The sequence below is a fragment of the Haliotis asinina genome, chromosome 8 (assembly GCF_037392515.1).
Source record: "Haliotis asinina isolate JCU_RB_2024 chromosome 8, JCU_Hal_asi_v2, whole genome shotgun sequence".
Lineage (NCBI taxonomy): Eukaryota > Metazoa > Mollusca > Gastropoda > Lepetellida > Haliotidae > Haliotis > Haliotis asinina.
Genome location: NC_090287.1, coordinates 39427716 through 39443565, shown reverse-complemented (window position 1 = coordinate 39443565; position 15850 = coordinate 39427716). Strand labels below are relative to the sequence as shown.

Genomic DNA, 15850 nt, shown 5'->3' with positions numbered 1-15850 from the left:
GTGTTTGGATTACACTTTCTTAGTAAAGTACAGATTCTAGTAATATTCTTGGGTTGAGTCCTATCCGTGACTCGAACCTACACCCTCAAAGTCAGGCACCTAATCGCCACTACACCAAGTCGGCCGTCTAACCCGCTCAGCCAGCGCTCCTCCCACACATCCGCAAACAAGTCCTTCACGCGGTGGTCTACATTTTATGGGCGCTTCTGGCTATTGTTCGAGCTTTCGGCTAGTTTCGCCAGATCGAAAGCTTTTTCAACTGCTATAGCCTTGAATGGTAACTGTTCGCAGTCTATTGTACTTCTCGGCGTTACAATCTGGCGGTTTCTTTAAACGACATATATCTCAGAAACGGAGCATTCAAGATAATAAGATTACTAAACAGGATCAAAAACGTATTGGTGACTTCACATCTAGTCAAGAGACGGGACACGTATTGGCGAGATCTTTGATATGATGATGATTTGATATGCTTGCTGTACTCTTGCCGCTTTGTATTAAATTTCCATTGGCAGATGATCAGATCTCCCAGACTGTAGAATATGTTGAAGCGTACATAAAATATACTCTTAATGCCTCTTGACGCCTTGTATGAAATTTCCATTCGCAGATGTTCACATCTCGCAGAGTGTAGAATACTTTGAAGCGTACATAAAATATATTCTTAATGACGTCTGAGTGCATCCGCAAAGTCGTTTTCGAAGCGTGACGTCTTCGAGACCTATTATATTTTCTACAAACTGCACGGCTTCCCGCTGTTGACTTGAAACTGCACTTGATAGCGTCCCTATTGTACAGAATCGCCTTGAAAAAGATTATGAAATGTATTTTCATCATAAGTTGAATGATTGTTCAACTTATTTCCCATAAAATAACGATGTTAAATAGGTGTTCGGTAAAAAGTCCCTATGAAAAAGTCCTAAATTTGTCAAGGTATAAGGGTCCTTCCGAAACAAGTCCCCTCGTGATTTTCTAATGAGAAATGTAAAACAAATTTATCTGTCATTATAGGTGTTTTTTCTATTGTTTTATGTCAATGTAACATATGCTGTATTTGGGATTACGCTTCCTTAGCAAAGTACATATTCTGGGTTAAGTCCCACGTCATTTCTAAACCTTTGATGTCAGTCTTGACAAATATATAACTAAATATTTTTTTCAGTACAAAAGGATTTTTACCAAGGACATTTCACCGAGGATTTCTTAAACTATAATCGGTTAATATACCCTGCTGATCGATTTTTGGTGAGCTCCTTAGTGTTTCAAGTAAAGATCTGTCTGAGTAGAACGCGAGCATCAGCACATGCTATTATCATAGCTTAATAGCATTGTCAAAACCTGCAATACATCAAAACGGTCTTAAGAGCATTATTGGATGTGGTATCGATTTTCAATAGAAAACATGAATTGTAAAACGAAAGCAGAATGTAACTATAGCAATGTTGTGTATTAGTGGAACGCAAAAGCGTTCGATAATGTTGTATAGATAATACTACCCGATGATTAACTTGAAACAAAAAGTAATTTATGTAGAAACTGAGTACGAAAGTAGTATACAGAAGGCTTAATGGCGGGTGTGTCCTCTGGATGGATGAGACCGTACGACTTGGATGGTCAACTAGCACAATTTATATATGGCGTGATGCACGTCCGTTCCTGACAACTTCAGAGCTGGATAACCTTCAGGAACTTCTTCAGATGGGTAGGTATTGTTTTCACGATCACAACACCGACCCTGGCGCTGAAATATATTGGGACAGCAGACGAGAGCCTCGGTGATCAGCGTGTTTATCAGAAGCTTTCCAGGACATGGTTCATAAATTCATTAGTATATGCCCTGAAGTTTATCTACTTTCCTGAGCATTGATTGGTTACCGTGTTTGTTGTGGTGAGGGTGATCAATGGACGTCATTGGGTCGGCAAGTGTTGCAACAGCCGTTTGGTGGACAATCAGTACACACTGCTGTGTGATATGATTTCATATCACCTGCAAATGATATGCATCGATGCAGATCTAATGCACCACGTCCTACTAAGTTGCTATGTTGTTTTGGTAGATTCAGTGCTGTGATCTTTGTTTGTTGTTTAATAATACTTACAGCAATATTTCAGTCAAATGACAGCAGTTTTTAAATACTCAAGTTTGGACTACACAATCAAATGTCTAACATCATGGGCATCAATATACACATTTTGTGCAGGATGACTTGCTTCAACCAAGTCTGCAAGCCAACCACCCAATCCTGTCAGGTACCTCTCAGATCACCTCTCTACAAACCCAGACCTTTATGGGTTTATGTCATAGTGAGTCAGTTTCATTTAGTTTTATGCCACCTTTAACAATATCACGGCAGGGACAGCAGAAAGAGCCTCAACACACTGTATCCATGTGGGCAACTGAACCTTGGTTTTTGGTGTGAGGAGCAAACGCCTTAACCACAGGGCTACTCCACTGCTGAAGGGTCTATGCTATAACATGTTGATAGAGCAAACAGTGATAGTTATGAAAACTATATGAATTTATGACTGGAAGTCAATAACATGTTCCTGTCACATGGTGACTGTATGAAGTCAAGTGAGATCTTGACAGAGTAAGCATAGTACTTCATGTCAGCTTCTGACACTAGTAACAGTTAAATCTGTGTCAGGCAAACCAATGTTTGATATTATGAGTAAATATCTGTTTTCTTCAGTATAACAATTCAGCTCTTACATAGTATCTTAATTGGTTTGTTTTTCCAACTCAGAGATCAGACATATTGCAGATATCATGGTAGTCTGAATAATTGACACAGACCATACATTCCAGTGATCAGTAGAATGAGCATTGATTCGCACATGTTTGATATGAAAACCATCAGCCAACCAAATCAATGGTTTTCCAGGTTACTGGAGACCTGTATGCTTACTTATCCCCGTGGTAGTCACTGAAGCTTCAAAATACAAATTTATTGATGAACATGAAGAAACTTCATTTACTGTTGGTCATATACATCATAAACAAGCCACAATGTCAGGTATTATGAGTATAAATCATAGAATTTCCAAAATGCACACACTGTATGAAGATAAGTGATCAGATATATTATAGTACACGCAGGTTAATATATGGTTAGACAAAAATCAGTCTCTGAAACAATTAAATCTTTCAGTTTACTCAATCAAGACTCAGTTAGACCAGTTAGGATTAATCTAATTTGCCTAACTAGTTCACAGTTATATCAGACTTTTAGTTAATGTAAAGCAACTTGAGTCTAGGGCCATGTTTCTCCATGTGACACTGTTCATGGCCTTCACCTCTCTGCTTGTACATCCAAAGTTTTGAGATGTTCCTACCGTCTGTTATTTTTATGTTTATGACACTTGATTTAAATGCATCTTATACTTAATTTATCATTTCTAAATTATTCATCCTAATTAACAGGTGGAAAATCTAAATGAAAAAGTACCTCCCTTCATTTGGATACATGTAGTCATTAACCAACACCCCAAAAGATTTATTTAACTACCCTGTTTTTTGAACCACTAAAATTCTTAATGTGGAACAAACCAGTAAATTAGTAATTCTCACTGGACTGTTTATCAGGGGACAGAGGACCCATTATCTATAATGACATATCACGGATAAACTAGTGTCCTGTCCAATATCAACCACAGATGATTTTGCTGAGTAAGCAGCCCCACTACCATGGTTATTGTAAGAGAAGCAGTCCAGGTGTGAATTGTCATGTTTGATGCTGGATGTGGCCACAAAGTCTCAACTATGATTAAGTACTGTTCACAGTTTGACACACATATGAATATCATTTGCATGGAATATTCTACCATACGTTTCATATGAGATATTGATCATGTTGCTCCAACTGTGCACTCATGTCGCATATTGATCAGGTGACACAGAAAGTGCTCACTATCGTTGGTGTTCTGTATTGGAGCCAGTTTTGCAAGGGAATCAGGTAATAACTGCTGTATGTACCTCTTTCCTTACAGTGTATAGTATATACTACAAGAGTTCCACCAGTCTACTGACTAGTCAGCACATCAGGTAATAACTGCTACATGTACGACCTTCATTACAGTGTAGTATTTACTACAACAGTTCCACCAGTCTACAGGTTTTAAGTCAGCAGATCAGGTAATAACTGCAAGAAGCCTGCCTATAGTTTTCAACTAACGGTCAGCCTCCAGTAGTTTTGAACCAGTGTTAATCCTTGATTATGAACACATGTAGTCTAATACAGAAAAGTTTTCTTTAGAAAAGAAAAATTGTGATGTACACTTCTTATTTTGAGTGTGTAATTTTGAATGCACCTGGGCATTTTGAAACAGGCTCATGTGACTCGCTTTGACTCATAAATAAAATAAAACACAACCCTATAGTATCAATACAAGTGCATATGGGGTGGACATTTGTTCAGCAGTAATATGTGGCCCATGGCCTCAAACCAGCCCCACAAGTCAAATTACCTGATTACCTGGTGTACCCTAGTAGTTAAAGTTTCAGCTGGGGTCTGTTTTCCCATGTAGCCCAATCAGGATAAGCATAAATGATATTTGTATTTCAAAATATCCTTTTGGTACAAAGGAGATACAGTTGGAGTAATGTCAAGGCCATGTAGACATATACTCAATATGGCAGTTTAATATTGTTAACTTGACATTGACCAGCTTACTCTTTCACGCAGTCTGTTGAATTCCTTTACTGCCAGTATCATATATCAACTTACATAAACCTAGTTATTCAAATTATCATGATCTCATTATATGCTCAACACAGATATATATATATGCTCTGCTGTAATTTCATGGCAGAATTTGTATTCTACCTTCATCAATGAGCTGAGGGATAAATCGGATGAATATTTATATCCAGGTAGTATGAAAACTAATATCCACCTGAAACCTGACATATAAGGCTATATACTGCAAAACACTGTCAGTGAAACAGGGAAAGGTAATGATATACTGTCATAGAACCAGATGGAAAATATATATGTGATATGTTTTCTATATGTGTTAGTTTTATTTTACACACATAAAATGTTAATTATTGTGTTTGAGAATGTTAATATCTTATTGTTGTATTTCTATGTATTTGTTGACAACATACGTTTTTATCAAATTCTCGTTGTTTAACTTCAAATTTAAGTACAAGATAAATTTTGAGGATCAGTCCTCATGTTTTGGTGATGCCAAAGTGCACCTACTTGTATCTTGGTTGACGTACAGTAAACTGTACACTTGTAACTTTGTGTGTATATTTTAAACAAATTGCACATAAATGAACTCTGAAACAATCTAACATTACTGCTCCATTTCTGAGTCCACTTCTGTAATATTGAAAACTTATGAGTACCAAAACATTTATTTCCTCCTACATTCTTATTCAAACATAATTTATCCAAGTTCTAGACACTGACTGTAAAATAATGATATTAATTTCACTTGAAAAGATTTTTGCCTGAAGATCGGCTGAGTCCACCTGATAACATGCCCAGGGTATCAGAAATATAACATTGTTCTGAAGTACTATCTTGCTCTGGACATTAAGACTAAAAAAAATCCCTTGCAGCATGGAAAATTTGAAGACAGACTCTAATGCTGGCATACTTTACAAATACTTCCTCACAAATACTGTAAATGATCTATCCATCTTTACAAAGAGTGCGAACTTATAATGCATCCTTACCCGAGAAGGTCCCAGGGTAGAATAGGCCTTCACAAACCCATGCTTACCATAAAAGGTGCCTATGCTTGTTGTAAGAGCTGACTAATGGGATGGGGTGGTCAGTCTTGCTGACTTGGTTGACACGTCATCAGTTCCCAATTGCGCAGATCGATGCTCATGTTGTTGGTCACTGGATTGTCTGATTCAGACTCGATTATTTACAGACCGCCGCCATATAGCTGGAATATTGCTGAGTGTGGTGTAAAACTAAACTCACTCACTCACTCACTCACTCACTCACTATAATGCATCCTTCAAGCTATTACTTTATACTGAATAGATGATGTGGGTACATTACAAACAGGAACAATTTTTTTATTTCGAGTATATTTTTAGTCTTCATTATTATCCAAGATTTATCATATTTATTCAAAGTGATGATACTTTTAAATAAATCATATTCACAGGATATTGACAGGCTAGCAAGAATTGAGTTGACTTGACATTCAGTGACATTTAGTCTTGCAGAAATAATTAACCCTTCCATTCGTTCAAAATATTTAAGGTGCAAGCCAATATATTTACCGTCTATTCCTGGGTACTAATCATGCATGTTAAGTAATTAGGAATAACATGATGTAATAAAGCAAAAATTAATATTGATTGTTGTAGCACTTTGTGGCATCTGTTGGGTAAATCAGCCACACTAATTAGTCCACTATTTCTCTGTTGGATATTCAATACATGCCTTCTTCAATAGATGCCTGGTGATATACCAAGATAAGATGGAAGCTGCATCTTTCATTTGGTGATGTTTTCAGGATTAATGATGACACTTAACATTCACATGACTAAAAATATTGGATTTGCTAAGGATTTGACAGACGATAGGTCAACAACGTGCTTGAAATCGAAAGCATCTAATGCGGAATGTTTGGTAAGGTGTGCAGCTTGATTTATTCACTCCCATGTTCTGCAATGATCTGCAAAGTCATCAATGAAAGTAATATGTTTGTTTGTTTACAATGATAGTTATTTATGTCTGGAATGCCTGTCTTTGTTGGCCAGACGTCCTGGATGTCCTGTTAAAGATTGATGTCTGAACACGATTAATGTCAAAGATTTACTGTCTCTGTGTATGTGCATGTATGTATTAAAGAAGCTTGAGTTGTATCCAGGTTGAATTGGATTAGGACTGCAATACACAGTAATCAGTTGTGGGTTATAGTTGTATATGGGATGGTATTCGAGTTAAATATAGACATCTCAGCACCTGGGAACATGTTATGAGTGCTATTTTTCCAATAGTTTCCTCAAGCCTCTCCTGTTAAATGTCATCTATGGGTAGCAGGGTAGCCAAGTAGTTAAAGGTCAGTTCATTGCACATAAAGCCTTGGTTTGATTCTGATAAGAGATGTGAAGTTTGGATGTTGCTTGAATATTGTCAAGGACAACTAAAAACTTTGGAGTTTTTTAATAAACATTGTCTGCATTTAGTTCGTTTTAAATGTAGTTGTTCAACCAGTGACTGGTTAGATTGGTATGGTGGATGTTTGACTTGTACATCTGATGGGCCCTGACAATGTATCGTTCTGGCAGCCAATATGTAAGTGTCACTCTTGGAGTTTACATACTCAGAGATAATAGTGCAATAGACATTGTGTTGTTGGTGAATGCATAGAGTTGCATCAAAAGCTTTTTATATATGACACAGGGCATATAGTTCTACCTTCTGTGTCCATCTATACAAAACAGGGATGTACTCTAGCGTTTGTGATCACAGTTTTCATATCTCATGCAGGCAGACCTGTAGACAATCTTTTATGAAATTTTTTATACATGTATCTTCATTCATACTGGCTACTTTCCTGTGAGAATATTCCATCAATGTTACCATGATTTATCGTTAAGTCTCCAAGTGGTCACAACAAGGAACTGCTGAACAAACTCCACCCATCAAATATGTGTCTCACACCTACATATCATCCACAGTAACTCGTTCTGTGGCACTTATCTCTAACACACATCAATAGGGAATCAGTCGAGGGAAATTGAGTAGAGGCTATGTGCCACAGAGGAGTTACAGGTGACCAGTGTCAGTCCACCATTATCATACAGTTACTCTGCCCAGATCTTTCCTGTGATCTGATGTCATAAATACAAAAGATAGTTTTTGTTGTTTTTATTATGTTTTGCACTACATAAAATATTTGCAACTGACAGAGCTTCCTGGCAGAGCTTCATTTACTCAAACATGCCATGACAGGCTGTCTGCTTCCTGGTCAGTCAGATGAAACAGGAAATATTATTATTGATTATTGAGCTATTTAATAAACATTGCACTATGACTCAACTATGCACTGGTGACATCATGACTAGATATGGCTAATCTAATGTATGGCATTAAAACCTGGAAATCTCAGCATTTTGATGCTTTTGTTATTATACATGTGAAAGAGATTTTTTGCTTTTGGTGAGATTACATACATAATTACACTGTGTAACATCAGCAGGAGTATAATAACTTGGATCAAGTGTGCCAACTCAGCATCTGTTGGTACAGGGAAGGTCGACCTCTGCTACATCGCACAAAAAAAATGAAAACATGGTACTGGTTGTAACTGATCTTGTGCTTAGTATTAGAGGAACAAGATAGTTGTGTATTCAGTTAAGTATCCATTTCAAACATCTCTGCCAACTGGCACTCCAAGAAGAGTCATGACTAGTACAAAGAATTAAGGACATTACACTGAAATTTGTCAAAATATCAATTAAAAGTAAAATTAAATTCAGTAGACTCTACAGCATTCGTTGTTAGGTTATAAGTTCCTTTATTTTGCAAAAGAAATAGAGTTCTAATATAGACAAAATACTTTAAAACTTGATCCATTTCAGTTCATCATTTTCTGTTTAGGCCAATCCAGTCAATGAATTGGAGAAATAGAAACATATCCTGGAAAATGGTATATGACCTCTGTGACATGAATGTTATCGTTATGTAAGTGTGTCACAGAGTTGTGTAAAGTTCTCTCTCTCACTTTCATGTATACCAATCACAGGCACTCAAGTGTTGCTGATGAAGTGCAAATCCCCATTCAATTCCTCTGGTGCACAATATAGCTGTAACTTAAGGGGAAAGAAGATCAAGTTGGGGAATTAAGTGTGGTAAAAATTGTTTTATGACTTACATTATACCTTCTTTGATGGCCATAATTGGCGAATTTTCGTGTTTGTTCACTAATAAACACATTCTTGTGGCATATATTACTGTCTGAAACATGTGACATCAAAGTGTGATATACTAAACTTAACAACATTTAAACATCATGCCTACAGTTAACAACTATGAAAAACTATTATATTCTTAGAAAGATTCACACCACCTTGTCAGAGTTGAAAAGACATATTAAGGAATAAGATTTTTCATTTCTACTATGGCATATTTATAGCCATAAAGTGTGGTTATATTATGCTAGATGGTATATGAGATTTATTCTTTTTCCTAGTGTCTTCCATGTCGCTAATCCTGCACATAGCATGTGAATATTTCATTAAGCCTCTCAAGTTATGCAGCAGACATTTCCGCGGTATTTTGAAACCATTTGTGGTAAGATCAGGTGAAACATGATCACATCTTGGCTATTCCTTGTCAATATTTAATACCAGCATTGTCAATGTTAGTCGTATTGTCAGTGCACATCCCCCTCAAGAAGCACCTGCAAGTACCAGCACTGAAGGCTTCACAGGTGTTACACTCTGGTGGGTATACCTGTCAGCCTTGCCACTGCTGGAATATCTTCACATGCTTGAGAATGGTGAGTATGATGATCCTGTCTAGAAGTTCATGTACAGATATAATTTGCAGGCATGGATTTATCTACACTTGGTGAGGAACTGACTGGTTACCCCAAGTCTACTGTAGATGTGTGTTGTTTCCCACACTGGAATTCTGGTGTGAACATGGTTACAGATATGATGCTTTTTAGCTGAGCTGTATGTTATGACAACAGGAGTAATAGTGAATAAGGGGCATGGTTTTGTCTGCATTGAAGAAAATATCCATGGGTACAATGAGTTCATCCTATTGCTTGACCCTCCACCATGACATTGTGGGAATATTTCTAAAAGCTATGTAAAACCAAACTCACAAAGAAAATATCAAGTTTGAACAAAAAGAAGTAATTTCTTAATGTTCTAATGCAGTTTTGAAATGGTATGTGAATGTCTTGTGACGTGTGTTTTTATATTTCCATGTTTATGTTTTCCGTTGAAACTATATCTGAATATTACCCTACGTGACCGATTGTGGAACAGGAAGGTTATACTCAAAGTGCATCATAGAGCAGAAAGCCCATACTAGACTGCACAGGTCACAACTCAAGCAAATTAAAGCAAACTGGATCACAATGGTATATTATGTGTCTTTGGTCAAATACACTTGTTTTTACCCTACAGTGAATGGACCCCCTGTAAGATTGTAATTTGATTGTTGTCCTTCAATAGTTACCTTGTATACTCCTCAAGAAGCTGATAATACAGATTCACTGAATATGGTAATAACAAGTGCCACCATGAGCGACCACTTGATAGTTGGATGGCTGCTGACAGCATTGTACAATGATTTGTCTTTAATTATTTCTCAGCAGCTTTTGTTTGGTAGTCTTGCATTCTTTCAAAAAAAACAAATCATCGTGTGAGTTCCATTTAAAGTCATTTGTGCTTAAAAGTGGCCAAATGTACCCAGACAGCATGGAATTGTCTTTCTGTGTGTACAGTTGCCTTCCTGTTTTTGTGACAGACACCTGTTATAGGTTTGAATCCTGGTTCTCCTGTAATGTGTTTCTAGGCTTGTCAGCACAACTATTGCGCTCATTGGTTTAATCAAAATTATCTTACCTCACACATGAATGTCACTTTACGATTGGCTGAGCACAATTCTGTTATTTTCAATGTACACCGCTTACAGGCGATGTACTATTTTCAATGTACACCGCTTACAGGCGATGTATTATTTTCAATGTACACCGCTTACAGGCGATGTATTATTTTCAATGTACACCGCTTACAGGCGATGTATTATTTTCAATGTACACCGCTTACAGGCGATGTATTATTTTCAATGTACACCGCTGGGAATCCAGAACTCTTCTGCTGCTTCATGGTAGTACTTCTTTATCTCGAATAACATTGAATCACGCATCAAGCACGGAAATCACCGATGTTTTGTAATTGAAAATCGATGGAAGGGAGATCACTCTAAATCTGTTTACCTTGTGTCATCTGCAAAATGGCGATTCGCCTCGCATTCAACAGAAGTGCTTCAAACAGTTCAAAATTAAAATGCAGGTGTTCGGTAAGATAAATAGGTTGTTCACTGGTCCCACGGGGTCCATAGGCTAAACAATGTTCCAGCAACATCGCAGAGAGCACCAGAAATAGGATTCACATATTGTGCCTACGTGGATTATCAAACTTAGGTGTTCACTATGCTCAGCAGATGCTTTAGCCACCCCTCCAAGCAGTATTTAAAGATCACATATACTCTAGGGGGTGCAAATGCATAAATCACTCATTGGCATCGTTACAAATTAAACCCCATCATTAAAACTACTCATTTCGATCTTTAATTTACCTTAAATCAAAAGTTTGGATAACAGTGCACAATTCTCAGCCATGAACAAAATTTCAACCAATCAGAGAAGCACATCTCTGTGACATAAGATGAGGTATAAACATGAGGGCCTAAGCAGAATTCATCTACATTTCAGGGGTAAACTATTTCGTTTACAGGTTTGTACAAACCTGAGATCGCAACAGCTGTTGTGAAAAATGAAAGCTATATGTTCTCACAATCTACTGTCATTTAGTTTTGTCTCCTGCTTTGCCTAGTTTTGAAGTTACAACCCTTGGTTTCATAAACAATTCTGTCGAAATCACTTGGTTTCACTAGATTGTAATCCGTGTTATGTGGTATAAACCCACACGTTATTTGTCATCATTCACTTGATGCTCAATTAGTGAATGAATAACAGGTATAATTAGTGGTAACGCCAGTTAGATTACTGGACAAAAGTGCCCATTTGGCATATCTTGTGTGTTGTCTTGGTGACCAATGAGACTATACACCAATCTGAAATACCTGAAATGATGCATCTCTTCTTCTTACATTTGACTGTTAAAAGACACCATCACCTGGGAATTCTGCGGATAAATGGTATATCACTCGTTTTTGTGGATATTGATGGATGCATTCCTTGAACAAGCCTGACATTGCTCCTATAACTTTTATTTGTTTTAATTCTAATCTTTGCATTTTGCTTTTATTAAGTTGTCATAGCATTCAAGAGAATCATTGTTTTTGTCGTGAAGTGTAATGATACAGACAACATACATTAGGGCATGTGTGCAAATTATGATTCAAAACTATAATATTACGTTCCTGTTATACATTCGCAGGCAGTATCAGCAGATCACTTATTTTTATGAAGTTTCAAAATGCATATAAGTATGATTATGAAGTAATTAGGATTATAAGGCCAAATATATAGACATACATTGACAAGTGTCTACATGTGAATGTTTACAAACCAAGTGAATTTAGCAAGTGAAGCAATTTTTCGTGAAGTATTTTCACTTCGACCCCTACCTCACTTCTGTGAAAGAAGTCGTTATGTTACAAGTTGTGTCATGCAAAATCCTTTTTGCCATGAATCAAATACATATTTTACTACTAGTAGAAAGTAGTATTGATTTTCTTACTTGATCAAAACAAACCATAATCTCAATAATTCAGAGTTTAATTACAGACTTTAGCCTGTGACTTCACGATTTTCAAAAATGGCAACGCCCTGTCTGAGGATAAAAGCTATTTAAGTTTGTTTTCACCAACTTACAAAATCAAAATTACTATCTTCAGATAATAACATATGTATTTGATTGATGGACAATAGGATTTTGCTTGTAACATAACAATTTCACTCTTGGAAGCGAGGCGGGGGGTCAATTTAATATTACTTACGATAATATTGTCACCTTTACCGCAACCTCGATTCCGAGGAAGAAATTGTTATGTTCATGCAAAATCCCTCTGATCAGTAATGTGTAGTAAGCAGTCTTGATAACTTGATGAAAACAAATTTCAGTAGCATTTTCTATCCTGGAAGCGAGATAGGGGAGAACCATCCAATTTAGTATATACCACAGGCTTCCAAAACGCTTGTTTAGCACACACAAACAACCCATTTAGCACAAACTACTGGGTCCGGTGGAAACCTGTGCGTAGTGACACCATCACCCAACCCCAAGGAGCAATTGATGGCAACACAACAATTCGGCATGTCTTTGTTGATGTCAAAAAATCAGCAAAATGAAGAGCCTCCTACACATTTTCTATACAAGTAACTGAAAATAGTTCCTTCTATGACGTCACTGCAGGGCTCTGGCGACAGAGTTACATAACCTGTCTGCAGTTTTGTTGGCGGGTGAGACTCAAGCAGATTTTTTTTGGCAACTTTTATTCACTCGGTATGCATTAACCACAAATTTTTTAAGAATGAGTTTGGTGTTCCGCTTATGACTAGCCACAAGATTTTAATGTGTAATGGTTAAAAGAGTTTAAAAAAATTGAGTTTATTCGTCCTTTAAAACCCCAACTCATTCACTCACCTACTCACTCTCACAGACTTTGTTTGCATTCAGATATTTTGTATCACCATACTGCCTTTCGTCTCAAAACTATGAGAGTTTTCTGAAGTTACTCAAGCAAACTGGAGACAAAATGCAGTTACTTCAACAAAGATTAGTTAATTTGGCTCAGAGAGCTTGAAGAAGGTTGTCAAATATTAATGCCAACAATCAAGTCTTCCTATAATACACCTGAATGATCAAGTGATGTTAATTGTGAGTGACTAAGAGGTTAGATTGTATCATTGCTTTTCTTTTGAATACTAAATTACCTTTGTGATTGAAGTTAGTCAAGTATGTGAAACATCTGGGAAGTTGACATACCTGTAATTGGCATGCCCATACCTGATATCAGATACAGATGACTGAGGCAGTATTATACATCATTAGCCTTGCTGTACACAGCTATGATTTATCATGTCATTCTGTAAGTAGGGTGAAACACAACTCTGAGGTTAGATTTCAGTCTGTAACACCTGGAGAGGGAGGTCTGAAGGAAAGAAAAACCAAGGTGTAGTGTTTCCTCTGACATAGATACCAACATATACAATGCGAGAAAACAATTAAAACAGTGTTTGGATGTTTTGTCCTCAATATACATAACTGGATTCTCACATGCAGTTCTATTTTATTATTATTATATTTTCTTTTTTTGGACAATGGTAGATCACCTATTTGTGAGACACAGATATTATCATTAAACCATTCATATATGATTGCATATTTCAGTTTATGATCAACATACATCTATAAACAAACATTTTTTTATTTGGTATTGTCATATTGTGCTGAAAGATGACTTGAAAATATTGCTCTTCATTTAAGGCCAGAGAACAAACATTTCAGTAGCGGAGTGGGTACACACATATTTAAGAGCCCTTGCAATGAGTACAGTTGAGCTCTGCAATGCAGATTGTTAAAGCTAATGTCATCAGTCTGTGAGAATTGGTTATACAATATAAGGTTCTTAAAGTCAGATAATTCATATTAGCAGAAAGATACCTGCCCAGAATGAGCATGATTAAGAATCTCTTCCAGTGTAAATTTTGTGGAATATATTTCAAGAAAACAGAATTTTAGAACTGTAATGAGTGAGAAGGGGTTAATGCCGTTTGGAAAGTATTTCAGTCACATGATGGCTGCTCAGCGTAATATGGGAATTAAACCCAAGGTAATTTTTAGTTTCAGATATTTACCCTTGAATGAAACCCATGGCCATGTGTGATGCTGATAGACCCGGAAACATAATAATTGGGCTCAGTTTTGTATGGAATAGTGTTTGATATTCACCTGCAATTTAGGTCATATCTAATGTATAGTCATCAATATTTACGATTCAACAATCATCAATTCAGAAGGCAGCATTGTTCGTCCACCATCTACTTTTGATGTTCATGTGATTTCATGCATTTCTTTACAATCATTCATGTGTGTACAATGGTATTTGGTGCAGTGTTAATTTTACACTGTGTCTCACAGTAACAGTCGCTGTGGATATCACTGTGATAAGTAAAAACATTTACTTAACTTTTAAACTTTAAAAATATTTTGTTCATTGTGATTATTTTCATTGTGGTCCCCACTTGTGAAACAAATGTTACATGTCATATTTTTCAGGAAACTAATTTTACTGACTAAGGTATTTATGATTAAGGTACATTAAGGTACACACTAGAAGACTGTACTAAGGGGTACAGTTGTAAATGAGCTGCTTCTCTCAGCAGATGACTGTAACTGATAAAATGTTGTGAGAAGTGTCAAACCTAATTCACTCACTCATCCTTATTTTCAGTAAACATTTGCCTGCCTATTAATAATGTTAGGATGCAGTGACATAGCTTAGGATGAAGAGAACCTAAGGCCAAACCAGATTTCTACTTCCTTGTTCTTTAAATGAAGGAGTGCTTAAGTGATACTGAACCCCAACACAGTTTTACTATCACTATGGATGCCTGTCAGTTTTGGTTGGGTCTGTAGGACCACTAAATATGTTGCAACTTCTGTCATTATCACTGATCATCAGAGAATGCACACTTAAGCTCCATTGTGATGATCATGATCAAATATTTTATGCTTGAGTTACAGAGTACATTGTAATGTATTTCTCCGGGTCTTTCTAACCCTTTTGTCAAGAACTATTTAACAGTCCAGAATAAAATGACAGGTCTCAGGATTGTGGGACAGAACTGCTTCCAGTGGCTGTGGATTTCTTTCCCTGGTTTGCCTTCTCCAGGTATGTCAACACCATACCAAACAAGACATTGATATATTAGAATCCAATAACATTTTAATGGGTGGATGATACTGTCAATAGGACCTACATCAAATACCTGAGGCACTCTTTGAGGAAAGTCTGTTAGTAGCAAGACATCAATCCCTCTCTCATTTTTAAATGTGTTCATGAATAATTGAATGAGTCAACACATTTTTGGCTGTGGCAGTCATTGATGCAGAAAAAGTGTCTCTCACCTGAAAAGCAATATTTGTAATATAGGATAC

The 15850-nt window shown here is 36.7% G+C and overlaps 1 protein-coding gene across 1 annotated transcript in view; it reads left to right on the top strand.

The window, feature by feature from the left end:
* The first annotated feature begins 1555 nt into the window (after positions 1–1555).
* Positions 1556–15850, top strand: part of LOC137293395 (protein PALS1-like) — a 115352-nt gene continuing 101057 nt past the window's right edge. The window contains exon 1 of the mRNA XM_067823909.1: positions 1556–1702. The gene's annotated coding sequence lies outside the window, so the exon portion shown is untranslated. The remainder of the gene's footprint in view (positions 1703–15850) is intronic.